Below are 15,941 nucleotides of genomic sequence, written 5' to 3'. Positions count from 1 at the left end.
GGGGCGTTGTGGGCTGGGTGGAAAATGTGAAGGGATTAACAAGTACAAATTGGTAGTTACATAACAGTCACGAGGATGTAAACTATAGCATAGAAAATACCATCAATAATATTGTAATAACTTTGTATGATGCCAGGTGGGTATTAGATTTATTGGGAGGATCGCTTTGTAAATTATATAAATGTCTAACCACTATGCTGTACACTTGAAACCAATATAAAATATTGACTGTCAACTGTAATTTAAAAAAACAAACCTTTTCCCATAGCTCTTCGTGTACTTGAAAACATTCAGGTCATCCCTCTACAGGCTTTTCCATGCAACCAATAATTCAAACTTTATATAATGTTTTCTTCACAAACCTACTTTTTCATTACTTTAAGATTGGGGGTGGTATTTTTTTCTGGTTTCAGCCCAATTTCTTCACGTTACTTCCTAAATATAGAGTCCAGAAGTGAAAACAGCATCATTGTCATTGCTGGTTGCATAACCTGGTTGCTTTGCATTCATTCCTTCCTTAAAACATACTAGCAAGTGCTCACAGCACACTGATTGTGGGGAGCCTGGCTCACGAACTATTAGCTTGATAAAACGAGATCAGATCAAAGCCTAAGTCTGATATTTCCATTCCTATGAACTTGAGCAAGTGACAATGTTGTGCAGTAATCCCTGCCCTGATCTTAGTGGGTTGTTGGTAGATAAATGAGTTGATGCAGTTAGAACAGTGGCTGGTCCAAAGCATGGGTTCAATAAATATTAGTGATGATTTCTGTTGTTATTGTTGTCATTATTTCTATATTGGATTAATCTAATTTACTCTCACTATTTATATAACCTCATTCTCAGCAAGCAACTTTTTTTAATACAAGTTTTCCCACCTACTCACCATGTAACTAAGGGAAATGTAATTGATGCATCTGAGTTTCTGAGTCATTTATCAACTGATTATAATTATAGAATCATGGGTCGAAATGAAAATTAAACAAGATAATGTTCTTCATTTTTATGTGTGTTCAATAACATTCTCTAATAATATTTTTGTTACACAAAATTTGGCAGAGACATAGTGATGTCTCCAAGAAATGAACTTATACAGGCCGAGAAGGTAGCTTTTTCACTAAGGAATATTTTATTCCTTAGCTGCCATTGTCCTTAGTATTTAATAGATAATTTCCAGAGCCACCGTGGAATTTCAATTTAAGGGAAATGGTTTCTCCCTCCTTTCCTACCTTTCTTTTAGCAAGCATTTTTTTTTTAACCTATTAAATGACTACAGAACAAACTAAATGTCTCCCTGGAGGGACCTCCTGAGAGAAAGCTTCCCAACCCCTCTCTCCAGGGCAGCATTTTCTAAGTAAATTTGAGAAACTCTAGAACTGTTGCTAGAAGAATCATAATTCACAGCCCAGCTTCAGGCTGCCAGCCACAAGGCCCTGTATAGATGACATATGTCTCCATGTATGCCCAGAGTGCGCACACCAAAGCTAAATCTTCAGAAGCCGCATCCTGCCAGAGGACGACTGATTACCATGCAGAACGCCCAAGGCAGCACAGATCCCAAACTGATCATCAAGCAGTTCCACAAGCAGAACACCAAGGTTCTGTCGTTCTGCTTCATCGTCCTCTCATGCTCTGCTTCAGCAGAGTGTGGCAGGGCCAGATGCCTGAGATCTGACATCGAAGCGCCTGACCCAGGCTCCAGAAGAGCGCAGACAGCATCTTTTCTCACTCCGGTCTCCTGGGGCCGCTGAATCAGAGCACTGAATCAGATGGTGCTTGCTGCAACGCCATGAATATGTCCTTCATTTATCCTGTTTCCCATTTTATGTTGACCAGTTTGTGGTCTTATAAAAAGCTCACTTGTTTAATATGCTGTTCAAATTCCTATTTCCCAAAGAAAACTGGCATCGACATAGATGTGAACGTCTTTCATGTAATACCAGTGACTAATGCAACACCATATCATAAGCTCTCTCGTGCCCAAAATCATCTCAAGTATGGAAGGAAAGTTTAGTTTTAGAAGATGCTTAAATATTGGTATATCACACCAATGGACTGAACTTTTAAATAATAATTGTGATAGATACTAAAAAGGAATTTGATCAACATCAGTACCTATTCCTAATAAAATCATGGATAGAAATGAGAATGAAAAGATACTTTCTCACAATGATGAAGACTATGTAGTTTAAATCAGAATGGAACATCGTACTTAAGGTAAGAACTAGAAACAGTCCCATGAAAATCCAGAATAAAATAAAGGAGCCCAATATATGATTACTATTTAATATTTTAGGTAGCCTTTAACAATATAATGAGATCATGAAACAAAAATTAGATGCATAGGTATAGACAAGAAAAAGATAAAATTATTATACCTTGTAGTCAGGGGCCCCCAACCTCCCAGGCTATGGATCTGTTCCAGTCTGTGGCCTTTTAGGTATGGGGCCACACAGGAGGTGAGTGAAGCTTCATCTGTATTTGCAGCCACTCCCCAGTGCTAGCATCACCGCCTCAGCTCCACCTCAAATCATCAGGCATTAGATTCTCACAGGAGAACTGGTCCCTGGTGCCAAAAAGGTTGGGGTCCGCTGTATAGATGATGTAATTTTAAGCCTAGAAGTGCCAAAAGAATCAACTGAACAATGAAAACTTAAAAAATTAAATGAAGTGATTACATACAAAATAAGTATACTAAAATTAATAGTATCCATATATACAAGCAGTAATCAATTTTAAAAATTATACTTAAAAAAGTTTTTATATATAATTGAAACTAACTAGAGAGTATGCCTGGGTACACATATTTAAAATTGTTTTGGCCTAAATGAAAAAAAAGCAAAACAAACAAATAAAAAAATATAGAGTGTTAGATTAGAATAAATAAAGCAATATGAGTAAAGACAGAGCTCTGATGGTTACTAATAACCCTGTCTTTGCACATATGAGGATCAATTTGGAACCTGTTCTCCTAGTTTATTTTAGGACTTCTTAGTGTGTGTGGCATATTCTGGAGTTCTTTTTAAATGAGGACACTTAGCCTTATCGATAGTCTCATGAACAGCACTTTGAGGCCTATTTCTAGCTATCCTCCTTTTTCAGTATACCTCAAGGCATTCCTAAGAAAGAAAATATTGGCCACAATGAGGTTCCCAAGAAAGAATCTGGAAAGTCTATTAAGTTTTGATTATAACCTGGTGATTATGGCCTGGGAATAAAAGTTTCTGTAATAGCTACATTTAATTTTATTGAAAGGTCCATGGATTCTCATTTCTAAATTTTACTACTAGGCAAAGCCCAAGCACTTTTGGAATTAGGTGCTCTCATAGCCTTCATGAAAGGGCTTCTTAACCTTTTAGAAACATCAAACATTCCCACTCCAATGAGATTTAAATTGGCAGCTGTACTCTTGCTCTAAGCACAATTCAGGCGATAGGAAGCCCTTGAAGCAGTCAGTTCCTAGACAACTGTTAGTACATTTCCATTCGGTGGCCCAAACAAGGCCCATCAAGGCCACTTTGTGAGGTCTTGACCCTAAAGAGTTCGTGATGTAATTATCCGGCAAAGCAAGTTTGCCAAAAGATGTTTGCTTGGCTGTATTCCCACCAGGGAAGTTATCACGCATTTGAATGTCCAAGACAGAAATGTCAGAGTGTATGTGAAGATATTCTTCATAATTAGATCATGCCCTCTTATCAGTGATCCACCTATTCTGTGTTGAGACTATGCCTGTCAGATCTGGTTACACCTGTTATAGGATATAGGTGAGGGAAGTACAGGTGTAGGAATCCCAGAGCTGAGCCCAAAAATGAGCTTAAATTGGAAATACCCATCCATGGAGAAGCTGCTCCTAAAGGATAGTTTTCAATAAAACTAGGAAATGGAATCTGTGTTTGAGACTACCAGTGTCTCCAGTTGTCCATTCTTTCTTCCTTTAGCCCAAATTTAAGCTGGGCCCGCAGCTGTCCAGATAAAGACTACATCTCCTCGTTCCCTTGTAACCATAGGTGGCCATGAAACAAAATTCTAGCCAATGAAACGTGATTTGAAGCAATGCATGCAACTTCAGAGTTGTGTGCCTAATGGGAAAGGGAGATGTTTTTCATTTTCTCTTTTCCTCTCCCCACTGGCTGGGCAGAAGTAGAAGCAAGGAGTGCCATTGTATACCATAAATTGGAAGCCGTGTGTTGAGGAGAACAGAACAACAAGCAAGAAATCTAGCTCCTCAGCACCATGGAGGCACCTTATCAGTTCCAAGCTATTTGCAGTCACAATTATATGAGCTAGACATACAGTCCTATCTTGTTGAAGCACTGTTGTTTTAACCTTTGTTTTAGTAGTCATATTTGTATTCCAAATAAAACAAACCAAAGAGCAAGACCTGGAAAGGTAGAAAATTAGTCTATCATGCTGTTTTAGTTATGTAGACATGAGAATATAAAATCAGCTAAGGTCAAAAGTGAGAATTTAAAAAAAGTGAAGGAGGGAAGATCCTTTAGCTCAGGCTGCTATAACAAAATGCCACACATGGAGTGGCTTGTCAGCAACAGAAATTTATTTCTCACAGTTCTGGAGGCTGGGAAGTCCAAGATCAAGGTACTGACCGATTCAGTGTCAGGTAAGGGTCCTCTTTATGGTTTACAGAGTGCTGCCTTCTTGCTGTGTTCCCACATGACAGAGAGAGAGAGTCAGCTTTCTGGTCTCTTCTTATAAAAGACATTAATCTCAATCATGAGGGCTCCATCTCCATGACCTATTTACCTCCCAAAGGCCTATCCCTAAATACCATCACATTTGGAGTTAGATTTAACGTATAAATTGGCAGGGGCATGGGCACACAAACATTCAGCCCATATTAGATGATCGAGTTAAAAGGAAATGTTTCAGAGCCAATTTTGTGAACACTGAAGATCTATCAGGGCGCTGTTTTTATATCCATCCAGGGACAACCACTTAATGGGATTGAGGTAAGATCAATGTCATAGCTGGTCTACCGTAGCTCTTGTCTCATGCAGTAAGACTTTGGGTTTGTACCTTAGAATGATCTTAGATTCTTTTTTTGTGTCATATGAAAACAGAGGAGAATGAAACAGAGTTATTCAGCTTATGGCTAAATAAAACATACAATCCTATAATCTTAATATTTAATATTAAATGTGGATGATCTTAGATCACCAGACTGTTGACTCACAGTTCTACATGTCCTATAAACAATACTCTCTTAGAATACTGTGCTTACACTCAATTTTTGCATTTAGTTTTGGTTTACTCAATCAGATCAAAAAAACAAATCAACGGATAGGGAACCTTAGAGTTTAGTCACAATAAAAAGTGAGAGTTATTTTTAGCTGTATTTTATGTGGGGCTAATAACAATTTGTTAATTATCTTTCTAATTAGTTGTATGATTAAATCTGGTATAGGATCTTCAAGGTGTAATCAGAACCAATCTCTGTACTCTTGTAGAATCCCGTGGAGTGTTCCTGTGAGCCATGTAGACTAGGAAAATAAATGTTTGTTTCCCAAGCAAAATGTTAATGACAAAATTAATTAGAATCAAGTGATATCCGGATTCTTATTAGAATTGAGTCACTATACTCGCCCTGGTTAAAATTAGGAACATGAGGTTTTTCCTTGAACTAATTTTTATGCAATTAAAAAAGTCTGACTTCCTGGCATATACTATAGTATTAAAGTACGTACTCCAGTTTTAGCTTTTTTTCTGCATAGAATTTCTCCCCCTCCAATTAAAGAATATTTTATGTGCTAGTTCTTTTTCTATGTAGTTAACCTATATGATAGAGAAGAAAACTGATAGCATTTTTGGTTTCAAACGGGCATCATGACAATAAGTAGTTTGAAATCATTAAGCTCTGATTGAATTCCCATATCACTAACGTATAAGAAGATGGTAACTAAGCATTCCTTTGGGTCCTGAGGAGACAGTGTCCCCAAAATTATATCTAGAAAATGACAAAGTATAGTATCTGCTCAGGGCAAGCTCTTTAGGGTGTCTATAGGTAAAACCTGCCATGTAAAGGCATAATTTCAGCGAATTCTCAAGAAACTGTAAACAGAGAAATTAAAAAATTAATTCCTATAGTCAAGAGATGTATGTTAGACAGATATGGGAAGTAGACATAGTGAAAGATCATCTGAAAATTAAAGGCTTGGGAAATCTTTAAGATAGCACTGAAGCTTGAGGATGATACCCTCTTAACTCCAAAGAGAGCTGTAACCCAGCATTCCCCAATTTGCTGAGGAAGACGTTTTGTAAAAATAATTCAGTGACAGCAGGTATTTTGCAGAAGACATCTACAGAGGGCATTCATATTAGATAAAGTCACATCTTTCGAGTTATATATATCACATGATGTCTAAAATGTCATGGGAACTGAAAATTGATAGTAATAGAAATTCTGTGATAAAATCTATATAGCTGGAACCAAAAGTCTCTGAACTTTGAAGACTTAGATTGAAATAAACAGAGTCGAAAGCTCAACACAGTTTGTATTAATAGGTGGTAGCCATTTAATGAGGACTGGTTTGAGATGGATGTCAACCAGTATGAGCTAGGAAAGGAGACCAATAAACTCTGCAGATCCAGGAAAGGGGAAAAAAAAGTCCTGAAAAGATATTTTCCCTGCCCATGTTGGCCTGAGGATTTAGCAATGCCCTAATCAGAAGGAATGAGTAACTCCAAAACAACACTGCCATGCATACATATTTTGTACACTTTATGGTACTTACCTCTTTTCTATACAATGTAGATTAAGTTCAATTTATCCTTTAGTTTGCCCAAGGCTGCCTCACTTTAGGGGATACCCTTTCAGATATCATTAAGGGTAAATTTCTGTTGGAGGGAAAGCCATCCTCTTTGTTTACTCAAGGAAGTCTTTCCAGTAATTCTTATCTCTCTTTTCTGTGTTATCAGCTGTCAGGTGGACAATCTCATCAGCAAAGAAATATATTTAAAATATTTTTCCATCTCAAAACAAAAGAAAAAACGTTTTACTAATGCCTCTTCTCCCATAGCTACATTTCTATTTCTTCTCTCCCATCTACAATAAAACTCTTAAAAAGTTGTCTACGTTCATTGCTTCCAATTTCTTTTCTTCCTATTCTCTCTATTTTATTCACATAACATAAAATTCACTGTTTTAAAGTGAACAATTAAGTGGCATTTGGTATGTTTACTATGTTGTGCAACCACCACCTATATCTAGTTCCAAACACATTCATCACCAAAAAAGAATACCCTTTAAAGAGTTCTTCCTTATCCTCCCCTCTCCCCAGATCCTGGCAACCACTAATTGACTTTCTGTCTCAATGGGTTTATCTTTTCTGTATATTTATACAAATAATATCGCACAATAACGGCGCTATTGTGTCTGGCTTCTTTCATTTAGCATAATATTTTTAAGATTCATTCACATCATCATGGATTCATGTTTTATTCCTTTTTATGGCCAAATAATATTCCATTATATGGATATACCACATGTTATTTGTACATTCATCCATTGATAGACACTAGGGTTATTTCCATCTTTTGGCTATTGTGAAATGCTGCTGTGAGACTTCATGTATAAGTATTTGTTTAAATATCTATTTTTATTTAGGGTATATATCTAGGAGTATGATGAGTCATATGGTCATTCTCTATTTAACTTTTTGAGGAACTGCCAAACTGTTTTCCATAGTGGCTAAACCACTTTGCATTCCCACTAGTAATGTATAAAGGTTGTAATTTCTCCACATTCTGGCAATACTTTTTATTTTCTAGTTTTTGTTGTTGTTTTTGTTGTTATGTCCATCCTAGTGGGTGTGAAGTGGTATTTCTGAGGTTTGGATTTGCATTTCTCTAATGACTAATGATGTTGAGAGCCTTTGAATGTAATTTTTGACCATCTATATGTATTCTTTGGAGAAATGTCTCTTCAAGTTCTTTGCTCATTTTTTAAATAGGTTGTTTACTGTTCTTGAGTTGTAAGAGTTCTTAATATGTTCTAGATGTCAAATCCTTATCAGATATATGATTTGCAAATATTTGGTCCTATTCTTTAGGTTGACTATTCACTTCCTTGATAATGTCATTTGATATGCATATTTTTTAATTTTGATGATGAATTCAGCTTTAGATTTTGTTTTGTTGCCCATGTTTTTATTTTTCATATTCAGAAATTATTTCTAAATCCAATGTAATAGAAATTTCTTTCTATATTTTCTTCTGTGAGTTTTATAATTTTAGCTCTTAAATTTAGGTCCTGGACCCATTCCAAGTTAGTTTTTGTATATTGTATGAGACAGAGGTCCAACTTGTTTCTTTTGCATGTAGTTATCCCGTCATCTGGCACCTTCTGTTGAAAAGACTATTATTTCTCCACTGAATTGTCTTGGCACCCTTGTTGAAAATCAATTGACCACAGATGTGAGAGTTTATTTCTGGATTCTCAATCCTATTTCATTAGTTTATATATCTGTCTCTATGTTGGTATCACGCTGTTTTGATTCCTGTAGATTTGTCATAAGTTTTGAAATTAAGAAGTGTGAGTTTTCCAAATTTATTTTTCTTTTTAAAACTTGTTTTGGCTATTTAGATCTCTTTCAATTTCATATCAGTTTGAAAATTGACTTTTGCATATATGCAAACAAAAGGTCATTGGAATTTTGGTAGGGATTGTATTGAATCTGTCGATTACTTTGGGTAGTATCACTATCTTAATATTGCCTTATTACCCATAAACAAACACACCTTTCCATGTACTTACTTATTTAATTTCTTTCAGCTATGTTTTCCGCATACACGTCTTTCACCTCCTTGGTTAAATTTATTTTTAACCATTTACTCTTTTAGATGCTATTGGAAAGGAATCATTTTTCTTAATTTGCCCTTTTAGATTGTTCATTGTTGTTGAATTGAAACACAATTGATTTTTGCATGTTGCTCTTGTCCCCTCAACTTCGTTACATACATTTAATAGCTCTAGCAGGGCTCCAGAGTGTGTGTGTGTGTGTGTGTGTGAGTGTGTGTTCTATGTAAAGGATCATGTCAACTAAAAATAGGAATAGCTTTACTTCTTCTTTTCTAATTTAGATGAATTTTATTTTTTTAACTAGCCTAATTTCCTTGGCTAGAACTCCCAGTACAAACTCAAAAAGCAGTAGCGAAAGTGGGCATCTTTGCCTTGATTCTGATCTTAGGGTGTCAGTGCCAAGCTGATCAAGAAGGGAATGTTTTGGCAGTGAGAAGTCCAATTGAAAAAACGCACGAGGAGCTGACATGAGGACGAGACTGCAAGCCTTTATTGCGGAGACAACACGGGCTTACATAGGCCAGAGAACAATAGTGACATTCTACCACACATGTGTGGTGTAGCAAGCTGATTCATTCTTACATAAGCTGGGCGCAGGCGCACTACTGCGTCTAATGTACCATGGATCTGGGGTCATGTCCTTAGCCCCAAGCCTGAATTGTGTCAGCCAGTCCTGGGGCCTACATAAGGGTTTTCTACCTTTTACCTTTGAACATAAAGTTAGCTGTGGGTTTTTTAATAAATGCCCTTTACAATCTTGAGAAAGTTCTCTTCTAGTCCTAGTTTTTATTATGAAAGGCTGCTAGATTTTTCAAATGCTTTTTCTACATCTATTGAGAAAATCATGTGTTTCTTTTTTTTCTTCATTCTATTAATGTGGTGTGTTTCACTGATTGAATTTCTTAAGTCATACCATAAGATCATGGTATATAACCCTTTTAATATACTGTTGAATTTAGTTTCCTAATATTTTCTTGAGAGTTTTTGCATCTATATTGATAATGGATATTTGTCTGTAGTTTTCTTGTAATGCCTTTGGTATCAGAATAATACTAGCCTCTTATAATAAGTTAGGAAGTGTTCTCTCCTAGTCTATAATCTGGATCAGTTTGAAAAGAATTGATGTGAACTCTTCCTTAAATATTTGGTGAAATTTGCCAGTGAAGCCATGGAGGCTTTTGATTATAGATTCAATCTCTTTATCAGTTAAAGAAATTTTCAGATTTTTATTTTTTCTTGAATCAGTTTAAGTTTATATGTTTCTAGGAATTTATCAATATGTAGGTTATCAAACTTTTTGAGGTATAATTATTTACAGTAATCTCTTATGATCATTTGTTTTTCATAAGGTTGACAATAAGGCCCTCACTTTCAATCCTGGTTTTAGTTGTTTAGATTTCTCTTCTCTTCCCTTAGACTAGCTAAAAGTTTGTCAATTTTGTTGATATATTTGAAGAACCAACTTTTGTTTCTGTTAATTTTCTCTACTGATATTCTATTTCTTTTGGCTCCATTCTAATCTTTATTATTCTTTACTTCTACTAGCTTTGGGATTATTTTTTTTTTTGGTTCCTAACGGTATAATTTAAGTTATTGACTTAAGATCTTTCTTCTTGTTTAATTTATACATTTATACCTACAAACTTCCCTCTAAGCACTGCTTTCACTTTATCCTATAAATTTTGCTATATTATGTTTCATTTTCATTTATTTCATTTGTACTTTGTGATTTCCTTTGTGACTTCTTCTCCGACCCACTGGTTGTTTGAGAGTATGCTATTTAATTCCATTTATTTGTGAATTTTCCAATTTGCCTTGTTATTGATGTCTATCTCATTCCATTGTGTTCTGAGAATATATTTTGTATAATTTCAATCTTTTGAAATTTATTGAGACTTATTTTGTGGGCTTGCATATGGTCTATCCTGGAAAATATTCATTGTGCTCTTTTTGGTAGACTATTCAGTGCATGACTGTTAGGTCTAATTGGTTTATAATGTTTTCCAGGTACTCTACTTCCTTACTAATCTTCTAGCTAGTTGTTTCATCCATTATTAAAAGCGAAGTATTAAGTCTTCAAATATTAGTCTAGAACCGTCTTTCTTTAATCCTTCAATTTTAGTTTAATGTGTTTGGGGGCTCTATTGTTAAGTGCATATATGTTTATAGTTATTATATATTTTAGTTCGATTGAAATTTTTATGAAAAAGTAATGTCTTTAGTTGTCTTTTGTAAACTTTTTTGACTTTAAGTCTATTTTGTCTGATATTAATATTGCTACTTTAGCTTTCTTTTGTTTACCATTTGCTGGGAATATACTTTTTCATAGTTTTACTTTCCAACATTTTGTCTTATCCTATGTGAGTCTCTTGTAGACATCATATAAGTGAGTCATGTTTTAGTCGTCCAATCTGCTAATCTCTGTCTTTTGATTGGAGAGTTTAATCCATTTATATTTAAGTAATTATTGATATGGAAGAATTTGCTTCTCCCATTTAGCTCTCTTTTCTGTATGTCTGTTTTTTACATTCCTTGATTCCCACTTTACTGACTTATTAAAATTTAGTTTAATTTTTGTACTATACCATTTTGATTCCCTTCCTTTCATTTCTATATCTTTTAAATTTATTTTTAGTGGTAACCATAGAATTAAAATTAACACAAACTTACAACAACCTAGTGTGAATAATACCAACGTAGTTTAATAATCTACAAATACCCTACTCCTATGCATCTTCTTCTCTCCCTCTTACATTATTATTGACAAAAATTACATCTTTATATTATTTTAGTTATTTATGTATTTATATTATTATCTTTATTTTATATTATATCCTTTTTGTGCCCATTAATACAGGTTTATAATTTTTGTTTTATGCACTTGCCTTTTAAATCATATAATTAAAAAAAATAGGAGTTACAAACCCAAAGTATGTTAATACTGAATTTTCTATTTACAAATGTAGTTAACTTTACCTGTGAGTTAGAGGAAACAAAGGCAACCACCTTGCATCGATTCTTCAGGTAGCCCCAGATGGGTTAGAACAGCATAATTTTTTGATAATAAGGTCTGCTGTACTCCTTCCAGAACCAGGGACTAGGGTCCCGCACTTGGAATGTGGGCTATGTTCTTCCAGACTGCTATCATGTTGGAGAGTGGGGGTGGGGGTCGCAAAGGCAACCCAAAATACACAGTTTTTCTACCATTTTTAAGTTACCTTTTTCTTGATTCAGGTGTCTCTTGGTAGCTATAAACTTTTGTCTGTTTCTCAGAGTTCTGACAAAGTTGACTCTGGCAGTTTTTGCTTGAGTTTTTGATGTTTCTGTGGAGGGATAGACATTGGACCTACCCATTTGGCCATTTTTCCTGATATCCTCCCTCTCATTCTCTTTTAAGCATGTACTTTAAGCCTATTCCAATGGACGTGCATAGGTCACATTCCTCCCACACCCTTTCTACATCCCCCACATACTCCCTGAGAGAAGGAGCAGCTGCTTGTTTGCTCATTGCTAGCAAAAATAGCCACATGCTTGCCATGGGTAACAGAAATGTAGATAGGACTCTTTCTCTACCTTGGGCCTCACTTCTAGGCCTTCCTCTAAGTAGCTCTCTGAATTAGACATTCTCTATTCATATTATTTTAGTTACTTCCCAAAGCACAATCCTTATAGGTCATCTGCTTTCCCCAGCATTCTCATCCCTACACTACCCTGCATATCTTTTCTGTTGAGTGAATGCTTCACTGCACCTCATCTCTTCCCAGCATGTTCCCTGTACTTTCTGAAATTCCAACTCAAGGATCAACAAATTCCTCCAACCTTTCTTTAAACATTCCCTCTTCCACTTTACTTTAATTGAAACCTGCCTATTCTCTGGAGGCAGTAACCCCCTTCAGTCCTCTTAAGCAGAGGCTGTTTATACCTTCAAAATATTTAAAATTTGGAAATTAGATTAAACGCCACTCCTTATTCCTCACTACCATTTCTTGACCACAGTTCTCTATCTTTCTTTTTGTTCAGGCTTATAAAATTTAACTTTTAAAAGAAATAAAATACTTGGCCAAAATTTTAAATTTGGTATACATTTGAAAGCAAACACTTTTTCACCCTAGAACCCAGTTCCCCAGCCATCTATCGGCATATATATGTATGTATACTCTGCATAGGCACACCTGGGCACACATACACAAGTGGACTCATACCTGCATCTTTACAAGCATGTACACATGTAGACACCCAAGCACATACATCCCATATGCACATGTAATTATATACACACATAAACATGCACACTCATGTATTTGTTTATTTTTATAAAATGAGATAATGCTATTTGTTTATGTTTATAAAATGAGATAATGCTATTTATACTTTCAGTTTAGCAATAAACTATTTTGGAAACTATATGCACAAATCAGCTTGATGAATTATCTCAAAGTGAATATACACATTTAGTACTTTTCTACTACTTAATATTTTTGGTTAACACTGCATTGTGGAGATCTTCTCAATCAACATATACATTTCAAACTTTATACAGTGAGTCCATTCTAGGTCTGAATATATAATTTATTTAACTAGTCCTAGATATTTAGGCATTTTGCATTATTATTTTATTGTTAGAAAAATGCTATAATGATTATCCTTGTGCATATTTCCCTTGTGCATGTCTTTTGACCACATTTATGACCATATCTGAAAGTGGAATTTCTGGGTCTCCTCATTGTTTTATGCCGACATCTCCATAGATCACCTTGACAGTCGCTCCTTGGTTGTTAGAGGAACTGTGGCCCACCTTCTATAAAGCCACAACCTGGCCTTTGTTATGTCGGGGCTCCATCACCCCCATAGATATTCATGAGCTCACCCCAGTGCCCACCTCTCCCACCATCATCTTAGCCAGTAGAAGAGCCACCACTGAACTACCTAGTGATGCTGCTACGCTCTCATCAGGGTGGGACAGATGGCCTTAATGAATGGGGAGTTCTCAGGTTCTCCTATGGAATATAATCCTGAGGGGATCTTCTGGATTCATAATATATGCATTGCAGCATGCCCACTTACCTCAGCCTCTTTATTTCTGCCTTCTGCCAAGACAACTCAGGTATGTTCACTTGGCCGTCATTTTCTCCAGGCTTCGAAGAACTCCTCTAGTAGCAAGTTTGCTCATCTCTTGGGGTTAAGCTTGCCAAATTTAGTGATGAATATACAGGATGTCTAGTTAAATATGACTTTCATGTAAATAAATACGTTTTAGCATAAATATGTCCCAAATATTACACGAGACATACTTTTATCTTATCTGGCAAACTTCTTTGGTGTCCTAGCCAGGGTGTTCAATCCTCTGCCCCCCAAAGCGTCCCCAAATCAATAGATTCTTGCTTATCCAGTCTTGTTTTCTATTCCTTTTGATCAAGCATCCTCAAAATTCAATACCGGGGTACCAGATAATTCTTGCAGGGCATTTCAGGTCATTCTTGTAGCTATTTCTTTCCTGATCAGGTCCAGTACATTTTCAGCCAAAATTATACTGGGATTTAGCCCTAATTATCAGCCTGGAAGCTAGGACAGGAGGTGAAAGCAACACCTATTACTTTGCTGAGGAGAGGCCTCTTCAGCATCTTCAAGCATGGGGCAGTACTGGCTCTTCCTAGGGTAGGATGGGCCTCCTGTGAAGGTTCTGAGGGTTCAAGCAGGCCACAGAGCCAGTAGCTTCTAGAATTTGCAACCAGATGTCTCATTCCATGTTTCAGAATCCCAGGCTTTGCCAGAAAAGGTCCTGGCTTTTTAACATGCAGTTCTCTGAGAAGGAAGAAAAAAATGCCCCTAAAACTTAGTGTTTCTGATTTTCATGATACAAATATTCTACCATGGCTGATTTCAAGCTTTGAATATGATGTCACTGAATGTGGAGCTTTGATAAAACACTAATAATGATGAACTAGGAAGACCTAGGTCCAGTATATCACCAGTCCTGTCCTTAGCATACTAGACTTTGGCTGAGTATTTAAACATCTCTGGAGCTCTGTGACTCTATCAGGGCCTAAGTCTGTTGCACATCTGTGTCCAATATTCTGCTGCAAGAGATAAGGGCCTCTTTGTAAGCTACCAAAGTGTCCATCTGCCTTACACTTAGGTCACTAATAGCCACCTATTATCCCTCTTCAAGGCAGCAATACAGCTTTGCAGTAATCAGACAACTCTGCCATCCTTGTAGACATCTTTCCCCCATTCCATATTTTTCAAATACCTGAACAATTTCACCTATGAGGGTGTTCTCATCCCCTGGCACTTTCCCCAGGTTAACACTAGTAAAATCTTTAGCAATTGAGCCCCTCTTTGGCTAGAGACAAACTTCATCTCACATACCACTCAGAATGACATTCTTTTTGTCCACTGGGAATTAAATGAGTCACTCTAAGCCCAATCTTACTTTCCATTTTCTTGGACAACTAACTCCTGGCACCATTAGTGTTAGTTCTGGTTCCCCAAGAAACAGATATCGAAATGGAATAAGATGTGTAAAATATTTGCTGAGAGATACACTTTTGAATCATAAATGAGAGGAAGTAGGAGAAGGTGGCGAGCAGTCAGATCATGATGCAGTCTGAGCCTTGTGAAGAAGAAAAGTAAGGAAGGAATTAAGAAGTATAATCACAGACTATAGTGCATTTCTAAGAAAATGGCAGCTGGGCTGATGATGAAGAGCTTTCAGCCAAAAGTTGCATGCCAGAGAAGTCCTGCATCTCACAAGAATGGTCTGCATTAGGACCTCGAGTATCTTGGCTATTGAAGAGTGGGATGTGGGGAGGTGAAGGCAGCCATGCAGGTATAGCTCTAGAAGTCCTCAGTCAACCACATCCCCTACAATAGGAGATCTGAGCCTCGGATTGCACAGTTGCCACACCTGTGTTTCCTGGAAATTGTATCTAAGTTATATCTACATAGAAATTATATCGAAAGACTTAATGGATTGAATTTAAGAAATCTGGACTAGAATAGATCATTGGCAAGGTTATGTACTTCATTTTGCATTAGTTTAGAAAACTCATGACATCTGGTATACCTGCAATTAGTGATGCTCATACTGTCTCTTGGGTTCAAGCAGCAACATTCTAATCATTAC

Source organism: Pteropus vampyrus, unplaced genomic scaffold (genome assembly GCF_000151845.1).
Source record: "Pteropus vampyrus isolate Shadow unplaced genomic scaffold, Pvam_2.0 Scaffold122, whole genome shotgun sequence".
Lineage (NCBI taxonomy): Eukaryota > Metazoa > Chordata > Mammalia > Chiroptera > Pteropodidae > Pteropus > Pteropus vampyrus.
The sequence above is the reverse complement of the archived record's forward strand: the minus strand, read 5'-3'. Positions refer to the sequence as shown.